Genomic DNA, 9,567 nt, shown 5'->3' with positions numbered 1-9,567 from the left:
TACAGGTTGTCCCAGCTAACTTTATCCAGAGCTTAAAAATACGTGAATGCCACGTAGCTGGAAAGAACCAAGGTAATGTTGTTTGCCGTCGCTTGGGGACATTCAAATTACTTTTTAATTCTGCCTAATTAGATAATTAGTCTTAAGTAACCAACTTCGCAAATATTATAAATTGATTAAAGTGGCAACGGAAAAATTGTAGAGCAACATGAAAAACTCCCGATACAGATTTCTGTTGCTCAATACGTCCTACATGAAAGTTTTTCCGAGTGTGAAAAAAGCCCGCGAATACACTAAAAGTGCCTCAAGTGGCCAGTCATGCTACAGGTTTGCGTGCATTTGCAGGCTTTTATTTAGCGCGTATTGAGCAACAGAAAGTGGTATTGGAAGTTTTTCATGTCGCTATACAATTTTCTCGTTTACACTTTTCATCAATGTATATTCGAGAAGCAGAAATATCAATAAAGACTAATTATCTAATTACGCATAATGACAAAAATAATTTGAGTCTCTCCAAGACGGCAAACAACATTACCTTGGTTCTGTCCACATAGGTGGCATTCGCATATTTTTAAACTCTGGCTAAAGCTAGCTGGGACACCCTGTATACATTTTAGCCTCAACATTTAATACCCGATTGGCAAGTTATGCACAATGGGTAAAGGCATGAACACTGTTAATGTCATATTGCTATCTTCCTATGTTTCTCCAGAGAGCCTTTTGTATGTAGTACTGTGTAAAGGATATGTGGAATCATGTAGTGTGACTTTGAAGGGCATCATGCAGTCTTAGTGTCACCTTTCACACGACCACAGTCATACTCTCTGATACCAAACTGTACAGATAGTGCACTTGGCAAGCAACAGTTACTCTACCTTTCTCAACATATGTAGCATTAAGAAAAATCAACTGTAAGTGAACATAATGAAGTGACAAGCAAAATTTGGTATTCTCTATACATCTCTTCAGCTGTGTTTGTATTATTAAAACAAAGAAAAAAACCCTATTGCTTACAGTGGCAACACAATTTCAGTGGCTACTGCCATCACATTCCACCTAGTATTTAACCCAGTGACTTGCAAAAATTGGGCGTGTGTGCAGTGGTGCTGCAAATGAAGCAGTTCCTGCGGACACAATTTAAAACTTGTTTTGAAATGGCGACGAAGCAGTGTTGATGACCGTTTGCTATATACAAAAAAATTGTCTGCATCAATTTTCTCCTGGACACCTTAATGTAGTAGTCATTGCTTTTCTGTTTGTTTTGCTTCTATGGGTTAGTCATTGTCAAAGCAGAATGTTGCTTTCATACTTTATTTGTCTGGCTGTTTCATGCGCAAATGTAAACATATGCAGCAGAACTGTAATGTTACACTTAACAGAGAATGACGTTACAGGATGTTTATAACTTCTGCAAATTTACCAATTCGAATTTTTTGAATATTATGAGTCTAGGTACAGCTGGCCAACAAGGGAAGCCTCAGCCTGGTGCTGACAAGCTCCCAAGGAAACCTGTGTTTGTCAGCGTTTCCCTGACAAAGCCAGGAACCATCAGTGTAACATTGGCTCCAGCGAAAGCCTTTTCTTATACGCTTAATATTGGTCAGCTCAAGTCAGCATCTCTCCATGATCTATTTTGCTTGCTAGGATTAACGTCACAGGGTTCACCTGCAAATGAATTGCTAATAAGTATTGCTCACTATTGCAGGACAGTTTCCTTAGCAGAAGAAAGACTGGGAACGAGAACCACTATGGGGCAGATGGCTACCACGTCTCAAGGGGAGCCGGAATAAAGGCCCTGGCCAGATCATTGAGCCTGGCCGTCAGGGCTTCATTCCGGAATGAGTGGCAGCCAATTGACATGGGGGTTGTGCCACAGCTATGGAAGGTATTGCACTGTACAGCCTGCAAGGCCAACAGGCATTACAGTGGCAGCTGCAAAACCTTCCTGAGAGAAGCACAGCCCGTTTTAATGCAGTGAAAGCTTTAGCTCAGGCATAAATTCTTCTTAAAAGCAGGCACTAGACTGATTTCAACACCATATGTGGAATTTGAGACAAAAAAAAATTAATTAAGGAATTTTTGACAAAAATTAAAATTTCGTGCAGTGATTGCTTAGAGAAACCAGTGCACTGTTTTTATGTGCTTACACAAGCCCCTGAGCTAAACCTTTCTCAAAGGCCAACCTCTAGTGCATTACCAAGGGTCTCAGAATTTCTTTTTGGCATTTTCGCTGTCATTTTAGGAAATGGCGTGTTGCTGTAATCACTTAGTAATTTTGCATTAGCCGTTCTTGTAATATTTTTGATTTATTGCTTACTGTATTAAGCAACACAATTATTTTTGTATGTGCCTTTTATTGTGTACTTGCTTAGGACAGTACTGAAGACGATGCACTTCGTTGTATTTGTGGGTGGCGGAAGACGAGATGTCTGGTCAGGATAGGCCAGTGAAATGTGCAGTGGTGTTGTTTTCTCTGTACTAGTGGAAACTGCCCATGGTGAGAGTTCGGCCAAGAATTTGTCCCAAGTGTTCATCAGCAGTGCGGCGTGCCTGAAATGTTCGTTTTCGTCATATTTTCAAAGGCTGTGCTGTTACAAAATGTTCTTATTGTGCTCTCATATGTAAGGCAACACAGCATTACATTTTACGTGGACTGAAAAACTAGAACAATGGGGCTTAGAAAGCACATTTCTATGCTGTATTTTTGTTTCATTTTATGCGTAGATGCTCTTTATTCGTTCACCAAGAACATTGCCCAGTTGACTGCCAGGCCAACCAATTACTGTGTGCTTCAGACGGCACAAACTGTATGCCATGTATGAGAAACTCAGTATTAGCATGTGTGTCACAATAGCTAATGGAGACGTGCACAGCAGTTTTCAGTGTATGCTCCAAGAAATGTTTTAATTCATTCTTTTAAGGCTGTACAAGCATATCACCAGTTGTATTGAATTTGTATACCCCCCATTTTTTGTTGACTGCTTGTTGACGTACAAAATTTGTGTCTTACAATGTCATGTACCTCACAACATCAATGTCTATGGGCATTAGCTGTACAATGAATAAAGACATACCATAACTGGCAAGCATACCAAATGAATTTTTTGAAGGCTCATTTGTGATCTCGTTCCACCCACTGAGGCACTTTCTGCAGGGTGGAATTGCATATCTGGTTTTGCCTAGCAGTCATGAAAGAAAGCAGTTCACAACTTTCAGAAGAGATAAATGTTGAGATTCCAGCAAGAGGCATGGCGATTCCCATAGTGGCACAAACATAGCAAGTTTATTTTTGAAATTGCCAGCCTCGGAACGCACCTACCACTATTTTTGGGTTGGTGAGATGTACATAACAGTAAAATACTTCATTTTCTACGCAGAGACTGATGGTCGACCCTGGCTTTATATACATCAAAATATGGCACTAGTAATAACAAGTGGCAACAAACAATTGCTGCAAAACTTATTGAGGTGCTTTTGTGGCACATAATTGACTAATGAAAATGTCAAGGATTCAAAATTTGTCTGAATCCGCACACAAGGAACCAGATTTTAGGGCCCAGAAGAATTGCAGAAAATGAAGCATTGCTCAAGCTTGTAAAGCCAGTAACAGAGAAATAGGTGGCATGTTTAGCACCATTTTTAAATTGTCTCCAGTGTCTATACACACTTGCCATTTGAAATATGTGCCGAATATGCTGCAATATTGGTTAAAAAAAATCTAAATATTTCTTGCTCAATTTTGGTGCTTATCCCTGTTTGAGCCAGCCACAGCCAAATCTCCAATGACACTTTTCCAATGCTAGACGACATCAAGGGCGGCGGGAGGGGCCAGATCAACTTGGCCAGAAATTGGCCCAACAATCGCATTTACATTTAGCCATTTTTGTTTTTTCGAGGCACCATCTCCTTAAGATTTTGTAATTTTTGTCCCTAAAACATGCTTTAAAAAAGAAACTTGGCTTTGAAGTGTATCCACCACCGTTAAGTAGAAGCAGACATTGACTGTAAACAAGTTGCAAACAGCCCCTGCCTAAAATTGCCTTTCCTGGCCAAAACACATAAAATGGCCAACGATGCGAGTGACATGCTTTTCCTTTATCAGCCTAATTAAATTGTCCTACTGAAGGGCCATTCTTGTTCAGTAATTCTTGGGAAGTCCTGAGTTTCCTTGAACCCCACACTCTATCCCATGCTAAATTATGTAATAAGCACATACATTGCAATGCACCCCTTGACAAGATCCAGTCTTGCAAACAATCAATGGTTACTTAAGCAGTGTTCAGGATTGGTCCTCAGGTAAATGTCACTGTACACCGCAGTTAAGGTCATCGGCGAAATGAGCAGTTCTCTGCAGTGTCACCGACAACTGTTGTAAAGATGCACATCAACCATGGAACATATAGGAGCTATTTGCGACTCTCATGAGTTCTTTTTTTGCAGGAACATTTAGTTGAACAAAGGAATCGGTGCGTGTGTGCTTTAGGCACATGAGAGCTCGAAGGTGATCCTCGAGGCAGTTGATGTAACCTAAGCAGTCGAAGACCCGTGTGCTGGTTAGTCACAATCAAATTATTATAACATACTAGTTAACTCCTGCATATATGTAACTTCTGACGAATTTTTTCCACCAGTCAAGGTGCGCATGCGCCTGCAAAGCTGAACGTGCAGTTTGCACACTTGGGTGCCACATAGTCGTCTGGTTTAAGAATTTCAGTTGGCTCTTGCCGACAACAGATCCTTGAAGCGGCTTTATATATGCAGCAGCCATGACTCATTCTCTACAGTTGTAAGCCAAGTTGGGGGATGTATTCTGCAAAGATCCACTTGGACGATACTATTGCCTTGGCTATCAGGCGCAGGCTCATTGGCTGGTTGAGCATTACGTCATCCAATCTTCCTCAAACAGCCAATCGGCATGCTGACTGTGCTGCCAAGTCAAGATGCAAGCTGTCCACTTCATTCTTTGCACAGCTCTCTCACTACTAGAAATAATAAGACGGAGGAAAAAAAGGCGCATGCACTTTGCACACAAGTGGGCGAAACAAGTTCTGTCATGAAAGGTCGCACTCTCACTACCGCGACCACATTCAATGTTTCCACCACTTGCAAGGTCGATCCAAATAGGCCACCAAGCTTCGGGCAAAAAGTGGTTCAGAACAAATTGTCACCGACATCAGCAAGGGTAGTTACAGGAGCAGCGATTGAAGTGCAAATATGCGAGGAGGGAACAAACATTCCGAAACGAAAAAGGGTTTCTTTAATTAAAGCGAGACAAGTTCACACAACGAAAGTAAAACGCCTAATAATTTTTATATGAGTGACAAGAAACGACAACTCTATTTTATTTTATTCTAATAAGTAAGTACCCTTTTTCAGCGCCCATCACAAGAGGAGGCATTGACGCCGCTAGCACTTTCAATGCAATGCAGCTCTTGAAGTGTGCAGAAATGAATGTATGGTGTTTATTGGCGCAAGGGCCAGGTATGGCCAAAGAGCGCTAAGCCAGTGTTGATTAGTTTGCAGTGGAGTTATGGCTTCTACGAAGTTGATGGGACGTGGCTGTAAAGGGGCCTTAAAAATATGGTCGCTCTAATGTGCATGAAGTCTATGTGTAATAAGATTATGGCGATGTCTTATGACGTGTACTATGAACATTTAAGGTGCATTTAAAAAGAATGATACAATGTGTAAAAATATATATGGTTATAATATATGCGAGAGCACTGTTGCCTCCTTAGAGCCCTTGAAGAACAAGGGCCTGGAGGCATGTGCTATGCAAAACTGTTATCGCAGTGGCATCCTCTGGAGCGAGGATGCTCTACGAATTTAATGGGCATATACCGTGTAGTACGACATCATTTAAATAGTTGAGGATTGCCTTGGTGTCAAAAAGCGGTTCCTTACCGAGAAACATATCCGGGTGTAGAGGGATGTTATAATGGTAAGCAAGCGGAAAATGTTTCTTTCTCTCCGTTTCGGCTTCCCGACACTCCAGGAGCACATGGAGGACGGTCAACCTCTCGCCGCATCTACCACAGGTTGGAGGTTCACTTCCAGTAAGCTGCTAATTATGCGCGCCAAATGTGTGTCCTACTCTGAGGCGACAGAATACGACATCTGTTCGCTGAGATCTTGTTGGGGAGGGCCAAAAACCTAGCTGTGGCTTTATAACGTGCAGTTTGTTATTTGTTTGCGCGTCCCACTAGCACGGCCAGTGGTTTCAGTTTATTTCGTAAGAAAGGCCTCAGATCTGTGACAGGCACATCAGCGGTAGGGTTAACAGCTTGCGATGTGATTGACGTAGCCATCTCGTCCGCGAGAACGTTACCTTCGATTCTCCTATGGCCAGGGACCCAGCATATTATGATATTCTGGTTAGATGAGTGCGCTTCACACAATACCGAATGCAGTTCATTGAATACGGGATTTTTATGTTTGTAGAGTGATATTAAGGCCTTCACGACGCTTAGAGAGTCTGTATAGATCGCTGCTTTTGGAAGTTTTGATTTTCTTTTATGCTTCACAGCAGAGAGTAATGTGAAGGCCTCGGCCGTAAAGATGCTTGTTTCCGGATGCAGTACATTGGATTCCGAGAAAGATGGGCCGACGGCTGCATAGGATACCCCGGCATTTGACTTCGAAGCGTCTGTGTAGAACTCTGCGCAGGAGTGTTTGTACTGAAGTTCTAGGAAATGCATTCTGATTTCGGCCTCAGGAGCGTGCTTTGTAACTTTTATAAAGGATATGTCACATTGTATCACCCGCCACTCCCAAGGAGGTAAGAGCTTGGTTAGGTGCATTAAGCGATGCTCGAGGAGTGGGACATGCATTTCATCGCTAAGCTCTTTCACACGCAGCGAGAAAGGCTGTCTTATGGAGGGACGATTGCTGAAAAGTGTAGCGTACGTCATATCGGTAACGTTATGAAAACATGGATGTTCAGGATTAGAGCGTACTTTAAGAAAATATGTAAAGCTGATGTATGATCTCTGTAGATGGAGAGACCATTCATTTGATTCGGCATATAAGCTTTCAATCGGGCTTCTGAAAGCACCCGTGGCTAAATGGATACCTAGATGGTGAACAGGGTCTAGCATCTTTAGCGCGCTCAGGGCGGCAGAGTTATGTACCACGGCACCATAATCTAATCGTGACCGGATGAGGCTCTTATAGAGATTCATTAGGCACATACTTTCACTACGCCACGTAGTCTGGGATAGAAGTGTCATTAGGTTCATTGTTTTCAGACACTTTTCTTTGAGATGTTTAATATGTGGGACGAAAGTGAATCTATTGTCAAGTATAACACGTAGAAATTTGTGCTCTTTGTTTACAGGTATCTGTTGTCCACACAGTTCTAAGCGAGGATCCAGAACCAGACATCTGTTTCTTCTAAACAAAACACAAGAACTCTTATGAGGATTGATTTTAAATCCATTTTTCTCTGCCCACCCTGACACCTTGTTCAAACCATGCTGTAACCTCGCACACTGCGAGGTTACAGAATTTGAAACCTATTTGAATGTCGTCCACATAGACGGAATACAAAATGGCCAGTCGTAAGGAAGCACGAAGTGTTGTCATCTTAACAATAAAGAGTGTGCAACTGAGCACACCACCCAGGGGTACACCCGTTTCTTGTGTAAAAGGGCGTGACAGCACATTGCCAACTTTTACCCGGAAAGTGCGATTGGACAAGTAGCTTTTTATTACGTTTAGCATATTACCGTGAATGCCCATTTCCGATAAGTCTCGCAAGATCCCGTATCGCCACGTTGTGTCATACGCCTTTTCCATATCGAGAAATATCGAGAGGAAGAACTGTTTATGTATAAATGCGTCCCGGATATTTCCTTCAATACGTACAAGATGGTCGTTTGTGGAGCGCCCTTCTCGGAAACCACACTGATAGGGATCAAGCATTTTGCTCTGTTCAAGGAAATGAATGAGTCGCCGATTTATAATTTTTTTCAAAAACCTTACAAAGGCAACTTGTGAGGGCTATCGGGCGGTACCTTGCCTCTGAGGAAGGATCTTTGCCTTGTTTTAAAACAGGGACCACAATGGCTTCTTTCCATGCGGTCGGAAGGTACCCTGCGTCCCAGATAGTGTTGAAAAGTGTAAGTAGTGTAACTTGCGTGTCATTGTATAGGTTTTTCAGCATTTCATAAATGATTCTGTCAGTTTCCGGTGCAGAGCTCTTGCATGCGCTCAAGGCAGCTCTCAACTCTGCAATACTAAAGGGGCGGTTAAACGGTTCATTCTGTTGACATTTTCTTATGAGTGGCTTACATTCATCTATTTGTTGATATTTCAGAAAGGATTGCGAGTAATGGTTAGCACTTGACACGCTCTCAAAGTGCTCCCTAAGTGAGTCCGCCGGAACTTGTAAGGTATAGCCTTGTGTGTTTACCAAAGGAAGTGAATATGGGGGGGGTGGGAGGGGGCTTGTCGCCCTCTTATCCTATTGACCCTGTTCCAGGCTTTGGCCTCATCAGTAAACGAGTTGATATGCGATAGAAATTTCTGCCAACTTTCTCGTCTGGCCTGTCGGTGGGTTCGCCTGCCTTGGGATTTTGCTTTTTTAAAGTTGCTAAGATTCTCCGCAGTGGGAGAAGCGCGTAGAAACTCCCACGCCCTGTTCTGTTTTTTACGAGCGATCCTACAATCGTCGTTCCACCACAGGGCACGCCGTTTGCACGCCAATCCATTTACTTCTGATATGCATTTAGATGCGACATCTATTATGAATGCTGTAAAGAACTCGACTGCAGCATCAATTCCTAACGAAGACAGGTCAGCCCGTGAGATACTAGTAAGAGATCGAAATTTCTCCCGATCAGCTGTCTCAATCTTCCACCTAGGAGCGTGTGGTTCTGTTCGACAAGACGTCCTCGCGCATGTATACGAGGGTCGCCCCACAGGTAGTTATGTGCTTTGAAATCGCCAAGAACAACATAGGGTTCTGGCAATTCATCTGTAAAGGACTGAAATTCATGTTTGCTTAGTTTATAATGTGGGGGTATATGGAGTGAGCAAACAGTGATAAGTTTGTTTAGCAGAATAGCTCCAACCGCCACTGCCTCAAGGGCCGTTCGTAGCTGCAAACGTTGACAGGCTATGCTTTTTTCAATTACAATTGCAACACTGCCCCATGAGGCGTGAGCATCATCGCGATCTTTGCGAAAAGTAACATAAAAGTACATAAAGTTTCTGTATTTTGATTTTAAGTGTGTTTCCTGTAAACACAGCACTTTTGGATTGTGTTTATGGATGAGTTCTTGCACATCACCAAGATTCCTATGAAGACCTCTGACATTCCATTGAATGATTTCTGTATCCATATTTAAAGTAAATTGGTGCTGTGTTTACGGAAACGGAAGGGACGTCTTAGATAACAGAGCCCTTTCGAGGCCCTGTAATAGGGGTTTTGACCTTTCAGAAGCGTTCGAGCGAGTCTCGGCGCTCCTCAGGCGTTTGGTGCGCCTTGAGGACAGGTGTAGTGTCCATTGCCTCCTGTGAGACGCCGGACAAGCGCTCTTGCGAGCGCGAGGTTTTCCGAGAGAG

The sequence above is a fragment of the Dermacentor variabilis genome, chromosome 10 (genome assembly GCF_050947875.1).
Source record: "Dermacentor variabilis isolate Ectoservices chromosome 10, ASM5094787v1, whole genome shotgun sequence".
In the NCBI taxonomy this organism is placed as follows: Eukaryota; Metazoa; Arthropoda; class Arachnida; order Ixodida; family Ixodidae; genus Dermacentor; species Dermacentor variabilis.
This window is presented reverse-complemented; position numbering follows the sequence as displayed.